The sequence below is a fragment of the Rhinopithecus roxellana genome, chromosome 17, assembly GCF_007565055.1.
Source record: "Rhinopithecus roxellana isolate Shanxi Qingling chromosome 17, ASM756505v1, whole genome shotgun sequence".
Lineage (NCBI taxonomy): Eukaryota > Metazoa > Chordata > Mammalia > Primates > Cercopithecidae > Rhinopithecus > Rhinopithecus roxellana.
In genome coordinates, this window is record NC_044565.1 from 96488939 (window position 1) to 96506013 (window position 17075).

Consider the following 17075-nt stretch of genomic DNA (forward strand, 5'->3'; position numbering starts at 1 on the left):
AGTCTGAGAAACTGTCACAGCCAAGAAGAGCTCAAAGAGACATGACAACTAACTAGTGTGTAGTGTGGCATCTTGGATGGGATCCTGGGACAGAAAATGAACATTAGGTTAAAAAAATTTTAAATCCAAATAAAGTGTGGACCTTACTTAATAATGGACCAATTTTAGTTCATCATAAGGGAAACTAGAGGCTAAATATATGAGAACTCTTTATGCTATCTTCATAAGCCTTCTGTAAATCTAAAAGTGTTCTAAAATAACCTCTGGGGGAAAAGGCAATGGGAAAAGAGGAGGTAGAGAACATTATCGTTTTCACAGTATTGAGAATATTCTAGTTTTTAAGTTGGGAGGTAGGTTCCCGGGCATTTGTTTATTATTATGCCCCATAGGTACATAAATGACACCTACATATTTTGTACCTATCAAGTATCACAAAAGGAATTTTAAAAAGAAAGCATACAGGCCAAGCAGAAAGGGATAAGAGTATTTCATTAGCTAGCACTTGCTGAACCTCCCCAAAACGCCAGTCAGCATGACTATGCCCCTAGGCCTGGCACTCTACTCCATCCGACTATATCACCCAGAGCTGGGGAACTGAAATAAAGAGTCAGCTCATTTGGGCTCTGACAAAAATAATGCCTATTTTGGGAAAGGTGGAAGCCTCAGAGAGATGGAGTGTGTGAACTCATACTAAGAGCTATGGTTTCTATTAAAAGATGACATTTCAGACAGTGGCCACTGGGTACAGCTGAAAAGATGAGTGAGTGATGGCCCTTCCCTGTACAGAGCACGCCGAATTTACTAAGAGGTCAACACAGCAGTATCCTATTTTGCTTCTACAACAGTCCCAAGGGGAAGTGACGACCTGCTCAAGATGTCATAGGTGATCAAAGACACGCTGAGACCTCTTCCTGGGTCTCTTGACCCCAGGGTTAGTGCTTGTGTGTCTAGATTCATGAAAATTGATATTTCATTTGCAGTAGCTGCCATGATTTGCAGAGCCTTCTACTGTTTTCAAACTTGTTTCTTAGACTTCAGAGTCGAGATAAAGTCATTACCTATCAAATGCTTAAATTCTGCACTCCACACTGATCTGGGGTGGGTGAGTATGTTGTCATGGGGCTTTAATTGTAGTATTCTTGTGGTCAGTGCCATTTTTAAAATCTGATCAATATTAATTACAGGTAAATTATTGTGAATTATAATTGTATATCAAAACAACAACAAAAAAATATAGTTAGACTATATTGTTCCAAAGTAGGGAACAGGGAAATTTCTTGGTAAGAAAAACATTTTCAGCAATCTTGAATGGTGCCCAATTCTCCCTGGCCCCTCTCCTATTTCTATCTTCCTTTTACGACTTATTCATCTACTGCTACGTAAGCTTGCATACTTCTTAGATCCCAAACTACAGACTACTATAAAAAGAGGAAACTTTTCTTTTTAAAAAGTTTAAACTTTTAATTTTGAAATAAGTATAGGTTCACAGGAAATTCCAAAGGCAGTGCAAAGTGGTCCCTTGTGCTCTTCACCTTGTTCCTCCTAATGGTTACATTCTACATAACTACAGTAAAATATTGAAATCAGGAGACTGACATTAGTATAATGAGTATATGTGGTTCTGTCATTTCATCATATGTGTAAACTCCTATAACCACCACGTCAATCAAGACTATTTCATCATCACAGAAATCTCTCTGACATTATCCCTTGTGCAGTCACACCCACCTCCCTTTCCAACAACTATCACCAACCCCTCGTAAACACTAATCTGCTCTCCATCTCTGTAATTTTCTCATTTTGAGAATGTTATACAAATGGAATCATACAATATGTGTGACCATTTGAGACTCTCGTTTTAAAGCAAAAAGAAGAAATTCTATTACAAGATAGAGAAGACACTGTGTATGATTTCAACGCTTTGAAATTTGTTACCGTTTGTTTTTTGGCCCAGGACATGCCCTAACATGGCAAATGCTCTGTGGGTGCCTGAAAAGAATGTGTACTCTGCTACTGTTGGGTGGAGTGTTACAAATGTCAATTAGATAATATTAATTGATAGTGGTGAGTGTTCCTATAGCCTTGCTGACTTTCTGTGTACTTTATGTGTGGTTGTTCTATCAACTGTTGAGAAGGGTATGGAGATCTTCAAGTATAATCATGGGTATGTCTGTTTCTCCTTGTACTTCTAGCAGTTTTTACTTCTTATTTCACAGCTCTGTTGTTTGGTGCATGCATACTTAGGAATGCTATGTCTTCTTGATGAACACTCTTTTATGTCCCTGGTAACTCTCTACTTTTAAAAGTTCTTTATCTGATATTAATATAACAATTTCTGCTTTCTTTTCATTAATATTTGCATGGTATTTTTCCATCCTTTTATTTTCAACATATATACACACACAGACACATATATATACACATATATAAATGTCTCTAAAAGGAGCCAGGATAAGGCAAGGGAGCTAGGGAAGCTCCTCAGAGGAAAGGATATTTACTTGGCCAGAACTTGGTATTGAGAGAGAAGGGTACTGTGAGGATAACTCAGTAATGACCCAAATCCAGGGGGCCTAGAACCCAAATCCAGAGCCCTTTACCATGCAATCCATTTGGAATTTGGCTCTAATTTGGGAAGAAGAAATTCCTGCTTTATTAGTTACATTTTTGCATCAAAAAGACCTAACCAATCAGGTTACTCAGGTATTGTATATATGTCTCTTTAAGTTTTCCATTCCTGAGATAGTCAAAATCACAGGTTTCCCAACTAACATATCATCCACACCACAAGCAAACTACATGAGCAGACAGAATTGGTCCTCACGGGGTGGTAGGGTTAGGCTTTCTGTCCCCACCCAAATCTTATCTTGAATTGAATTGTAATCCCTATAATCCCCATGTGTTAAGGGAGAGACCAGTGAGGTAACTGAGTCATGGGGGCGTTTCCCCCATGCTGTCTTGGTGACATTGAGTTCTCACAAGATCTGATGGTTTTATAAGCAGCTCCTCCCCCTTTGCTCAACATTTCTCCTTCTTGACACCCTGTGAAGAAGGTGCCTTGGTTCCCCTTCACCTTCTGCCATGATTAAGTTTCCTGAGGCCTCCCAGCTATGCTGAACTGTGAGTAAACTAAATCTCTTTCCTGCATAAATTACCCAGTCTCTGGTAGTTTATTGTAGTGGGAAAACAGACTAATACACAGTGTCAGCCTTCTAAGGGATGTGGACCGTCCTAGCAATCTGCTCTAGAGTTATAAAGGACGTAATGCGATCATTTTGGTTAATCAGAATCTCCGTCAAGATCTAATGGAGCCAGGAACTCCAAACCTGACCAATCACCAGGACACTATGACCGCATAAGGAACTCCAGTCCTGAGGACTAGAGGGTCTGGTTACATAACAAAACTCATTACAAAGGTTTTTGGGTTACACTGTAACTGACAGAGCAGAGTATATATTTACTGCCTTCTGTAAAGTTACCAACATTTTCCATCCCTCTGTGCCTTGCTGGTGACCCAGATAATGGCTCTGCTGGGCAAAAATAAGGGCTCCGTAAAAAGTGTCTAAAACAAGAGAAATTATTCTCTGCTATGTGGTAATATGGACACTGCTATGTGATTTCGCTGCTGACCCTTTATCAGGAACCCACCATCCCCCAAGCTAGAATCTCCAAAGTGGAAAATACAAGGTGTGGGGAGAAATGATTAGAGCTCCCATATCTGGTATGTTCTAAAGCGCTAGAGTGCCCAGAACTGCTTCCTATTTCTCCATTATATTTTGTTAAATTTCTGTGCATAAGACAAGTCTCCACTGACGGTCAGCTCGCTGTAAGGACCAAAGATCAGAACTACCGATAAACACTAGTAATGGAACGGGACTTTTAAAATTGCGATGAATTATCTCAGGTGTGAATACATGAAAACTCGCAAATGAAAGCCCTTAGAGTAGAAGGCCCCTTTAGGGAAGATCAGCGTAACAGCACAGATGCCCAGGTACTGTCTGCTCACTCCAGATTAGTGGGGAGTGGTCCCTGAGAATCCTAGGTCACCCCCAAGCATCCCAGGTGATCCCCATTACATTACAGCTGGTAGGCATGGATTCACAGAGCTCCAAAGCCTGGAAGAAGAGGAGGAGGCAGGAGCTATGCCATGTCTATCTCCACGCCATCCCCAAGCACCTCATCGAGTGCCCACTCATCTCCCTCCATACCTGGCCCCACTCAGCCAGCAAATATGGGCAGCATCACCTGCCTGCAGCTTGGGGGAATCCCTGTTGCTCTGTCCTGGAATTGAGACTCAGGTGGGAGATGGGCTCCTGATCTTACTGTAGTGGTGGAGAGGGGGACACTGGTGTCCCACAAACTCTGAGCATGTTTTCCCACTGAATTCTGTGAGGCATGGCAACCAGGTCTGTGTTACTGCCCTGCCTGTGCAGGACTGGCCTTAGAATTCCAAGTTCACGGACCCAACTTCATCTACCCTCCATGTCACTGCTAAAGGAACCAAGGCCCGAAGTTAACACCCAGCGATGAAAGCACAACACCCACACATGAGCACACCCCAACGATTCCTCCAGAGACCTCTGTTCCAAGCACACACCGCGGAGACGTGGTACTTAACGCTGGGAAAATGACCAATGTATTACAAAAATGTTACTCAATGAGCTCTCAGGTTGGGAAGATACGGTTGCATTTAGCTTCTCCCACAAGAGAGGCCTGTACCAGACCCAGGCTCCAGGCAGGGAAGACGGTCCTGTCTCTGGCTCCTGGAATCCCTGTCTTTCCCAAGTACTTCTGACCTTGGTCTTTGGGAACACAACAAAATCTCCAACATAACCTCTGGGTAAGATCGTAAGTGGCATATTCTGGAAGGCTCTAAATAAAACAAGTCTGACTGATGAGTGAGTGGGCTGTCAGATCTGTTGTGTTTCCCACTCGTTCCCTGTGAGCGCCGTCGGGGGCCCAAGTGGAAAGCAGTATTCTAGGGAAACGTGACATGCATGGACTGGGCATTCCGCTATGTGGTCAACAAAGGGAGGGGGCCCTCACACATATGAAATAAGATGAGAACAATCACAAGCAAAATCCAAAATGGAATGTTGGCAAAAGAGACAAGCAACTTAGAAAAACTACTAAAGCTGTCAACTCGAGTCTGTCCCTGGCCCTGGCCACATCCCTGTAAGAGACAGCCTACCTGAGGACACTCAAGAGGGACTACACCACTGCAGGCTCCTGACTTGGAGTTCATGCCAGCCAGGGACTGCTCTGGACCATGGCTTGTTCACACTGTGACCTGGGTAGACCTTCACACAGTAAGGTCACAGAACAAGGCGTTTGATCAGGAAACAGCCAGAGCACATTCATAGTTAGGATCATCCTTACTTCTTGCAGGCAGCAATCAAGCTCAAATCTCACCAATTAACTTGTCAGTGTGACTGCTGGTCAGGTGTGACTTTGAGAAGCTGAGAAGGCAATTTTACTTTCCAGGGAGATACAAGGCCTGCCTCCATGGCCACAGACCTGGCAGGAGGGCCCTGGTACCTTCTGCCCCAGCAAGCACTGAGGGTTATTCGTTTCCATCCAAAACTGGCATCTTGTTAATATACTGCTTGTTAACACGGTACCAAAATTCATTCCCCCTAAACTGTGACCTCTTATGATCTGATTTATTCAGAATGTTTTATAACCATTTTGCCATCCTGGAGCCAGGACCATTTCTAAAGAAATCATTTCAACTGTAGTTATAATAAAAGTCAACCGGAAAATTGATTCTGATAGGCAGAAATCTAAAACTCAAAATACTTTTGGTGTGTCCAGTGAGGCACCCGCAGCCCGGGAACGGGGAGCCCAAGGTCACTGGGACACATTCCCCTCCCACACCCTCCACCAGACACACCCAACTCGAATGACACTTCTTCTGCTTCATGTGTTCCCTTCAGTTCTGTACATCCCAGTGGTAATCCCAGAAAGTATTCTCCTACTGGAGTTTGTTTGTAATTACCTGTTCAGGTCCAGTTTACTAAAAGCCCTACAACACCCCCTCCATCGTGACACACACACACACACACACACACACACACACACACACACACACAGCATGAGAGGACTTTCTGTTTTTCTGGAGGAAGTCGAGAAAAATTTCTCTCTGCTTTTCCTACTTTGAGAACCTCAACTGCAGCAATGCTCTCATTTCAAGCTCTGTCTGGCCTGCTTATTTAATGCCGTTCTCTTACATACACATCTGCCACACGGCTGGCCCAGGGACTCTTTAAGACAAGGACAGAGTATCTGGAATCCAACATTCAGGTGTGAGTCACAGGTCACCATCCAACGCTGGGCCGTACTAGGCAAGGAAAAGAACCTCTCTGGGCTCATTTTCTTCTATACAGTTCAGAGGAGGAATATCCATCTCATCTGGCATTAAAGAGAATTCATGAAAATTCCTTTCTAAATTCTAAGGTACAATTCAGAGAATCATTGAAAAATGACTAGAATGTTATGTGTTCAGTTTCTATCTAGGGAAAAGCTTGAGGGGTACAGGAATTGGCTTTTTTTGTTTCTTCAGCTTTCTAGGAAACCACACTGCTAGGGTATATCAGCTATGACAGAAAAGAAAAAATGCTTGGCATAACCTTGATCACCACCACAACTAAGAGAAAAGCATTATGTCATTGACCATGCAAGAACGTTAAATCACAATTTTATGATGTTTCGCCCTGAACAGGGGTGCTGTGGGAAGAGTCAGGGACCACAGAGATGGCCTCAGCGCACACAGAAGTGGCTGTTAAATACAAAGTCCCCTGGCCTGTACAGAGAACTTCTCTTAACTCATGCTAAGCTGGGGATCCCCAATACAGGCGACTCTGAGCACCATCCTGGGCCCGCATGTGCGGAGCTGGAAGTCACAGGAGTTGCTAAGGTTTCCAGCTCCGTCCCCTCTCAAACTTCCCAAAGTCTTCCTTCACACACCCTTACGTTTCCAAAGAGACTCTCCAAACTGTACTTAGATGCAGGAGATTTTTCTAGGGGAGGAAAAAATCAATCTCACGAAATTCCTGGTATAGTAAGAAAGAAAGGCTTTTTTGGGTCAGGAAATGGGAGCTCCCAGCCTGCTTTGCCACCTAGGAGCCCTGGGCTTTGGCCAAGTCATTTAATCTCCCAGAACCTCACATCTCAGTTTAAGATAAGCACTTGGAGAATGGGTGGTTACCATGTCACCACGATCATATGTCAGAGACGGCAGCCCGGGAAGCAGAAGGAACGTGGGCTGGTAAGCAACAGACCTTCTGCTTCCTGGGCTGCCATTAATAGATGGGGACACAAAGCTGCAGGAGAGGTTAAGGGGACTGTCCAGAGTCACAGAGTTGAGCATGCACAGATGTGTCACAGTCTCCTTAACCTCTCCTGAGGCTCCGTGTCTTCATCGATTAAATGGGGACAATAACATCTGCATTTGCGACCAGAGGTAATACACAAGCGGTGACAAGCCCTGTGCCGGGCACCTGCCAATGATGACCCCATAGATTACAGCTGCTTCCACTGACTGCACCGCCAGGGGCACTGTGGAATCAATGTGGCAATATTTTTTTTTTCTAGCAGCTGTCAATACTTACTGGTTAATTATTTAACCAGTTACCACAGATTTAGCCACAGCATTAAAGGCTGTGGCCATCTCTTTATATTCAGTACACTATAAAGAAGAAACAATCAGGCCGGGCGCGGTGGCTCAAGCCTGTAATCCCAGCACTTTGGGAGGCCGAGACGGGCGGATCACGAGGTCAGGAGATCGAGACCATCCTGGCTAACAAGGTGAAACCCCGTCTCTACTAAAAAAATACAAAAAACTAGCCGGGCGAGGTGGCGGGCGCCTGTAGTCCCAGCTACTCGGGAGACTGAGGCAGGAGAATGGCGTGAACCCGGGAGGCGGAGCTTGCAGTGAGCCGGGATCCGGCCACTGCACTCCAGCCTGGGCGACAGAGCGAGACTCCGTCTCAAAAAAAAAAAAAAAAAAAAAAAAAAAAAGAAGAAGAAGAAACAATCAGTTTAAGCTGCAGAGACTGTTCCCCCAGATCACCCAGGTGCCCAGTGTGCAGTAGAAAGCGGCTGAGACGGGCCCTTCTGTTTGGGCAGAAACTCCTCCACAAGTTACTTCCAGGTATCAGAGACCTCCGAGCCACATGCTCAACAGAAGCTTCAGCCTTAAAAACTTAATGACTGAGCACCGGGCTTTGCATGTAAAAAATCTTTCTAAATAACCTGTTGGGGGCCAAGTCAGCTACCAGCAATCTCCAAAATACCAAAAAGCCAGGATATGACAAAAGTGAGTGGTAAATTCTAGATGACTTTTCCAAGCGTACAGAGTCTAGGAAAAATTGTTCTGAAATAAATTGAGGCTAATATGAAGATAAGTAGTAAACTTTAGTAGTTAAAGAAATACTACTGGATGGCGTTTTTATGGATGTAAGAGTGACAGGCTCCATGTTTCATCTTCTCGTGCTCACTGCTCAGTTAAACACAGCCGCTGCTGCTTCTATCACAGAATGGAAAACGATGTGTGTAGGCTCACTGCGGACATTTACACGCTGGACATGCATATCACCACCTGACTCGGTTTGTGAAATCCAGTCCTGTTTACTTTACTCAAACTTGAGTTGTGTCACCTAAACCACTGTCCTTCCTACCCCACTACACCATCCTTCTGTCCATTAGGACATGTCTGTCGTGAAAAAGCCTCCAAAAGCTTTTCAAAAGTCAAACGAATGTGCAGCGTAGCAGACAAGGCCCTTTGCATCCTCTGTCCCTAGTAATGAACGGCCAGCCTCCAATAGTCAATTACAGTTACTTTTCAAGTACACATGGAAAGAATTAAGTGCAGATTATGCATTTGCCAAAATGACAACTGTGGTGGCCTTCAGGCTCTTCCTATGGTCTCCACTCCCCAAAGAAGGCAGGGTCAGAGCCGGAGGGTGCCAAGACTTTTTCCTTAACTTCACTGGGGAGACCAGAAAACAGGGTAGGGAAATGCACCACGTGGAAACGGGCTGAGACGTTACTCAGGCCCTCAGACACCGCCATCCTCCTCAAGCTGCTCTCAGCCCAGCCCCAGGCATGCAAACCTTGAGTGCCCAATAACTGGAAAATGCATCCAAGGCTGACATCCTGCTTACTGTTCTACCAGGCCAGCATTTCATTTCTTTCTGACATGCCAAAGAGCATGGCTGAGTGAGCTGTTGCTTTCCCTGTTGGCACTCCAAAGGCCACTGGCCAAATGGCAAATGCCTGGTCCCCAACCCAATATTGTCTAAATGACCTGCAGTCTCCGGGAACCATGGCCCAGCTGGTTCAATCAGCCTGCCCTGTTCCAAGGAAACACATTATATCTCTGTATGCATGTCCCCTCATTCTTTAAAACTTGTTCCCAACACAGCATCCCCTGGCTTGTCCATACTCTCCCCAAAAGGGTCAGTTGGTCCCTGCCTCAGGTACCAGGGACTGACTGTAAGAACCTCCACTTCAGCAGTTAGCACAGTCCCAAACTGTCAGGGTCCCACCCCAAAAGGGCATGGGAAAAGGTGGCTGGGACTATATTTTATCTATTTTTTTTTTTAACCACTTAAAACAGTCACTGCAAGAAAAATAGCCCAGAATACAGGTGTGGTGTTCACAATAGATGTTGATTACATGAATGGCTACATCTCATGATTTTCCAAATTAACATTTTTCTAAACTACAAAAGTAAATTTTAATAGGTGAACCAAGGTTTTGTGTGGACCTTATAACTTACGCAATAAAAGTCATCCTTTAAAATTACATGGGTAGATATTTTTGCAAGCCAGCCGGCTCTCACGGTCTCCACTGACTGTCTTGTCTACGTGGTACTCGTGTGCGGGGAGCTCCTGCAGACCGAGCTGCTGGGTGAGCATGCCGTATTCCCCTGCCTCACCAGCTTCTGAACCAGCACCAACAACAACTTCAGGTCTGCTAATGTCACTCATGATCAAGACCTTTCTAAAGAAGTAGTGTCAGATTCTGATGCTAATAAATTATTAATGAGTTCTGATGATCCGATCAGAAGATCTGTCATTTCCAGCTTACACTCCATTCCCTTGAAATCTGACAAGTGGATTGATACATGACTGCATTTGCAAATGACTGTTTTAAAAAAGTTCTAATTCAATGACTTTTTTGTTGTTGTTTTTTAAAGAAAACGGAGTTACCATGGGTTTGAGAAGTTTTCTTATGCAAGATAAAATCTCCTAGGTTTGGAACGGGAACACCCCTATGGTGTTTGTCTTGCCTAAGGTCTGGAGGAGAGACCTGGGAATGCCCCCATGAATCCATGAGGGGATCTAAAGCTAAAAGACCCAACAATGGCTGGGGTGACGTCAGGTATGCAGTGTGAGGGCCAACTCCCGACTGCCGACCAGGAGCTAGCTCTGGAAATCACAACATACAACACCCTAAATCAACGGAACAACGTGGCATTTTCTCCAAAAGATAACATAAAGCATAACAAGACAAGAACACTAAGACACTTAATCCTATCCTTCTTGCATATTAATCTTACGCTGTTCTAAATACCAAACATCAAAGGGGCATAACTGAAATCAAAAAGTTTCCAAGAGATTTTTCTTTTAAGGTGGTTGAAGAGAAAGAACATAGTGTGTTTGTAGTAGAAAGAACAAGATGTGTTTGTAGTAGTAGCAGACCAAGTAAGAGGAAATTCTAACTTTCTAGATAATTTTCAGAAACCACCACACCAAGAGATTCCATAGTCCAATATGATAGTTTCAGGATTACTTTAAAACAATCTGCAAATAATAGAAGCAAATTAAAGTTTTTAAGGAAAGCTCGTGTTATTCTTACAGTTCATTCTGAGACAAAACTCTGGAGGTGAAAATTTATCTTCTCATAAAGCACTTCTTCCTGCCCAGCCAGAAACAGAACACTGGATTAACTGGACCACCAAACACAGCAATTCATATTTTAAGTTAAATGTCTCAAGCTGTTAGGGCTAAGAAATATTTTTGTTACACGGTGACATGTTTTTGTCTGGTGCCTGTGGTGACAGCACCCCTGGGCCCCAGAATCCACATGCTGCATCACGGTTATGGTTTAATTGTAACATACACAAGAAGGTTTTTCATATGAACAGGTAAAACCTTCCCGAGAATCTTTCATCTGTCTGCATCTCATTTGATGTAGGCTTCTTCTTTTTTTTTTTTTTTCCAAGATCGAGTCTTAGCCGTGTCGCCCAGGCTGGAGTGCGGTGGTGCGATCTTGGCTGACTGCAACCTCCGCCTCCCAGGTTCAAGTAATTCTCCTGCCTCAGCCTCCCGAATAGCTGAGACTACATGTGTATGCCACCATGCCCAGCTATCCTTTGACATAGATTTATCTTCTCAGCATCAAAGCTGGAATTCAACCTTTCCTAGACTGAAAGCACCAGAAAAGTGGTTATTTATCCTTATACTCCCTGTCCCATACAGAATACAGGGGACCAGGATTCGTTATCAATTCAAGAGTCAGTATGTATCTGAGTGTGGAGGTATCTGTACCATCTTACAGGTTGGAGGTGTCTACCATCCCGCTTCCAGGCTACAGACTCAGAACCAACACACACTAAAGCAGGAACAGAGATAATCTAATTTTTGAACCAGGTCCTTCATTGAAAGCCTAAATTTAATATGATTCAACAAATCAAGGCTACACTGACTGATATTTTACTAAACTTACTGTCCAAATTGAGCATTTGAAGCAAAAAGCTGCAATTTCTGTTTTAAGCAGAAAACTGCAGACTCACCTTTGGCACACAGTTGAGAGGTGACTGGCAAAACGCAGAACTCTTCAAAATGATGACGTTTTCAGCTAATCACACCTCGGAAGTTACAAAGCTGCAGGGATTCTCCAAATTCTCAAATCTCAGCAGAGAATTATCATTTGGGAGGTCGCTTGTATACAAGGAACACATGAAATCTAAAAAGAAAGAAGCGTATATGAGGTCTGCTTACTTCTTTGATTTTAAGTAACCACTTTTAAAAATAACTGGTTATTCGTTTGCCTAAAATCAATTTTTTTTTTTTTTTTTTTTTTTTTGAGACAGGGTCTCCTCTGTCACCCAGGCTGGAGTGTGGTGGTATGATCTTGCCTCAATGCGACTTCCGCCTCCTGGGCTCAAGTGATCCTCCTGCCTTAGCCTCCCCATTAGCTGAGACTACACGCATGTGCCACTACCCTTGGCTAATTTTATGTATTTTGAAACCAATGTTTTAAATATATCCCAGAATAAAGCTGCTCTGTGCCTAAAGACCTCCATCAACACATACTCCTCCCCCTTCCCACCTTTCATTCCCTGGGTAAGCTCCAACACTCGGCTGGGGAAGGCCAACCACACACCCAGTGAACAGCAAGTGGAAGGAGGTGATGGGGTGTGGGGGACAGCCAGCCCATAATCAAGTGACTTGAGCTCCCAGTCCCTTCCAGACTTCCTCCTCCCAATGACCCCCACCTTTAAAAGCCTCCCAGAAATAAAAGGGTGGCTGCCAATTAGAAAGGTGGCCAGTCTGGGAGTCTAATGAGGGAGAAGGGTTACAAAGGGCATGGATATTATTTAGAGACTCGTTCCTCTCTTGGAGGTCTGTTGCACCAGCCATTCATTAAGAGGTCACCAACTGGACCCATAGCCTTGGGTTAAAAAGCACCCCTGCTTTCAAGACGTCTGAGACGAGCACTCCAAAACAAGAAGGAAGTTAAGATGAGAGGCGCCTGACAAAGGTGACCAGCTCTCTCCTGGTTGTGGAGAGAGCTGGATGCTGCATTATGTTCACTGCACTTGGTAAATATTTTCAGTCTTTGACTAACGTTTTCAAGGGGACCCTGGAGCACTCTGTGGACTTGAAGTGAATTCACTGACATTTTTAATTACATTTCAAACCCAGTGGGGATCTGTCTTGACAGTTCACTCAGAGAAGATCTATTAATTCATCCCTAGCATGATTATGACCCAAAATGTTAATACCCCATAGAAAAATCGAATTCTATTTTAGTCAAAGAGAAGAAGATAATTCAAATAGGGCTATCATAAAAATGTTATAAGGCAAGTTCATAAATTTTGATTTAAAAATTAATTCCTTTTTATCCATTCTCTAGCATTATTTTAAAGGCTGCATCATTTTAATATAGATATAATTTAAGGCAAGGAACAGGTGATGGCCAAACACAACGGGAATACATCTTTGGGCAAGATGTCAGATGTATACGAGGCAGACTGCCCTTCTTCCTGTTAGGTGTTTATCATAAAATGACAGGTCCTCTCAAAATGGAAGTACTGGAATCTGAACTCAGTCCTTGACCAAGAGTTCTTGTGTCTCATGCTGACACCACTGAAGAAAGTCATCAGCACAGGGCAATGTGCTGGGCACCATGCCCCTAACACCGCCTCTGTATGTGCCATTTTCAGGGGCTCTTATAAACGTAAGTTGTATTGTTAAGATTTTAACTGGAAAGTGAATTTGCCCAGAGTCCGCCTTCCGCAGGCAAATGGCAAGGAATTGTTTATGCGGTTGTTGGGGTTGTCCAAACACAGGCCTCCCACTGTGTGCCCTGTGTCTCATGAGTAATATGATTTAATCCTTCTGATACACTTCCAGGATGGATTCTAATGCCCACATTTACAGAGGAGTTAACTTTCTCAGGGACACTAAAGGTTTTTCCCAACTGACTGCAGAGTGAGGAATCACTCAGGCCTTGGACCTCAGGCCTTGGACTCCGGAGGAGTGGGCTTTGCACATCTGTAATCTCTTCTGCATATGAACAGAGCACTCCTTATGCCAACAGCAAAGTAAAAGCCTGAGCAGCTTCTCTGCCAGCCCCCGCAAAAGAACAATGAACGGGATTTAGAACCTGAGTCCTCTGATACTAGCACAGTGGACAAGTCAGAGCACGGCCTCTCCAAGCACAATCAGTAAAGGAAAAGCCAGAGAGAATGGAGCAGGGCTTGAACGGATGCAGTAGCTCCAACAAAAGTGAGGCTATTGAAAATCCACTGAAAGGTGCCAGTGGCCAGCTGGGATTCAAGTGTAAAAAGTGAAGTTTGCATGAGATGTTTTCCTTGAGAAAAGCATTCCATTGACAAACTGTCAATGTGTTCAATGTACACCCTAAGTAGAAAAAAAACCCACGGTGATCGACATCTCTCTCTTTGGGTTTAAATGAAGACTGCCCAAGTTTAACATGGGGTTCTGAGCTTACTCAAAACCTGTGTTGAGGAAGAGCATTTCAAAGCAGGTCTTAATTATAATCGGTTATCGAAATCCATCAGGAAAGTGTACACTTTTGTGCAAAAAACAGTATCAGCCTGAAAGATAAACACTTATAAGGTCACTTAGACTGTAGGAGGCCCTCACCAAAGGATTCATTCAAGGATTTTCTACAGCCAGCCTCAAGAAGACAGGAATATACAGAACGGGTGTGGGCTTTTCTCTAAAAGTACTTCACTAGCACTACATGCATCTCCCTTTAGAAATAAAAAAAGGAGCCGGGCGCAGTGGCTCAAGCCTGTAATCCCAGCACTTTGGGAGGCCGAGACGGGCGGATCACGAGGTCAGGAGATCGAGACCATCCTGGCTAACACGGTGAAACCCCGTCTCTACTAAAAAATACAAAAACTAGCCGGGCACGGCGGCGGGCGCCTGTAGTCCCAGCTTCGGGAGGCTGAGGCAGGAGAATGGCGTAAACCCGGGAGGCGGAGCTTGCCGTGAGCTGAGATCCGGCCACTGCACTCCAGCCCGGGCGACACAGCGAGACTCCGTCTAAAAAAAAAAATAAAAAAATAAAAAAAGGAGGGAGGGCTAGAAGGCAATTAACACTGATACCGTACATATCTCTTCATTTTAATTTGGATCCTTAATACTACAAAATTTTACCATTGCAAAATCCAAGGGATTTTCTGAATTCTCCGTAGCCTTGAAATTTGTTTTTTTCCCACTAAAGCCACAACCCAGGGTTTTCCAGTGTTTTCAGCAGCACTTAGCTGCGTGTTGGGTGAGTGTGCTGAGCACCGCCAAGCCACACTACTTGTCCCAGGTGCAGGGCCAGGCAGCGAGATGCCCCCTGCAAGCAGTCCTGGCCGATTCTGCATCCCCAATACCAGCGTGGTGCTGGCGCAGTGTCTTCTGCGGCACCTGGGCTGGTTCCCTCCAACTCTCAGCATGAGACGGAGGTCCAGTGATGAGGTCCCTGAATAAGGCAACTCCAGAGGAGCAGTTCAGGGTTAAGAAGAGAGTTATGAGCCTTGTTCTCATGACAGCCGAAGGCTGTGAGCTTTGTGGGCATAATACTGCCGGGTGCTGTCACTCAACTTGTTTCTGAGGTGGCCTATTTGTCCAGAAAACTGAAGTCACCAAGAGGCTAAAGTCAGCCTTCAGGAGGCTCAGGGAATCCCTGCTCTCCCACTCTCCAACTGATAAAACAGTGACAGGCTGGGAGAAGAACATGCTCTGATCCCAGTGAGACACTCGCTGTGGCTTCACCTTAGTGTCAGCTGCAAGAATCGTCACAGCAACCCTGGGCGATACATCTTATCATTTCAGCCCAGGAACCAAATGACCAGATGTCCCACAACCAGACTTTGAATGCACACGTGTCTGATTTTAAAGCCAGAGTGCTCTTTCTTCTGACAAAGATCACCGCGAAAGGGCTAGAACCTTGACAGTCGCATTTTGCGAATCGCATCTGCTGCTGCCATCTGTCTGGGCTATCTGCCACCCTGGGTGGCCGGCTCCAACCTCTCAAATCAGCTAGGAACCATGTCAGGCTATGTCAAGAAGCAAGACCATGAATGTACACACACCAAGTTTGTTTTCAACGGTACTGCTTCTCTTAGATGTTAGCTCGGGGTGGGGGAGGGGGGGAAGCCTTGTTGAATAGTGTCACCTGGCTGGGTCAGTAATGAGCAGATCTTGGACTTGGGTATGTATCATAACCAAATCTAATCTGTGTTACACATGGAGAGAACCACTCCAGATCCCTAGTCTGTAGCCAGAGCTAAGGCAACTGTCCTTTACCTTTTATTTAAAAAGAAAAAAAGAAAAAAAAAAAAAGCATAGAATTAGCATAGGCCTCGGAGCTCTCAAATGCCTTGTCTTGCCCTTCCTCCTCCCTCCCTGACCAGGGAGGCCCAGCAGAGGCCTGCAAGCGGATCTCCAGTTCAGAGTATGGAGGCGGCAGTGCCAGCCCAACACAGCACGGGGTCAGTGCTGTCTGGGGGAATTCTGGCAGAGCTAGCTATATTTCATTCCTAGTGAACCACTTGGAAGAGAACCTTATTCAAGTGGGAAAAGGCTGGTCTCAGATACTGAACAAAGCTACACAAGTTTCCTTGAGTGGTTTGGCTAAAGTTCAACCCATGTGGACTGATACTGAGCAGCTCAGATGTGTTTATCAATCCGAAACTCAAAGGCGTCCAAGGAGATGACCTCAGCTGTCTCTTAATCATCCAGTGCACAGTGGTTCGCAGGCAGGGTTCAGGAACAGCTGAAGTCTAGCTTCAAAAAGCCTCACTGCAATTAGAGTTTTCACTCAAGATAAAGCTGTCCTGAAAAGTAAAAATATCAAGGTTTTCTGCACTGGGCTGAAATGGTATCAATTCCATATATTAATGCTGGTTAGGAGGTTAATTAGAAGCTGGTTCATGAAAACACGAGGGAAAAAAAAAAACAGAACTAATTTCTAATTCTCTAGAAAGTCAAAGAGTGGTCAAGGCAGGTGTTTGCAGGACAAAGGTGACTGATCAGAGTTTAGGGTCTGTCAGTTCTAGGTTCTGGAATAATGATTTCGGCCTTCAAATACTCCAGAGCTGAAAAAAAGAAGGAAACAGCAAGCAGTAGGTCAGTCGATGTGCCGAACCCCTATTAACTTTAATAGGGGTTCAAGAGGCTGAAGAGACCCAGGTTCAAGAGGCTGAACAGACCCAGAGCCAGCCAGGGTTTTATTAGGGGCTTACACAGAAGGGAGAGAGTCTGGTGGCAGCGGGCTGGACAGAAGACCCGCACCTGCCTGCAAGCATCATGCAATTCATGTAG

General features: G+C 44.6%; 1 protein-coding gene across 3 annotated transcripts in view; it reads right to left on the reverse strand.

Annotated features, from left to right (window-relative positions):
• NCK2 (NCK adaptor protein 2) overlaps nucleotides 1-17075 on the reverse strand; it is a 150432-nt gene that overhangs the window by 65284 nt on the left and 68073 nt on the right. For all 3 annotated transcript variants that reach the window (XM_010360986.2, XM_010360985.2, XM_010360984.2), the window contains exon 2: nucleotides 11798-11970. The gene's annotated coding sequence lies outside the window, so the exon portion shown is untranslated. The remainder of the gene's footprint in view (nucleotides 1-11797; nucleotides 11971-17075) is intronic.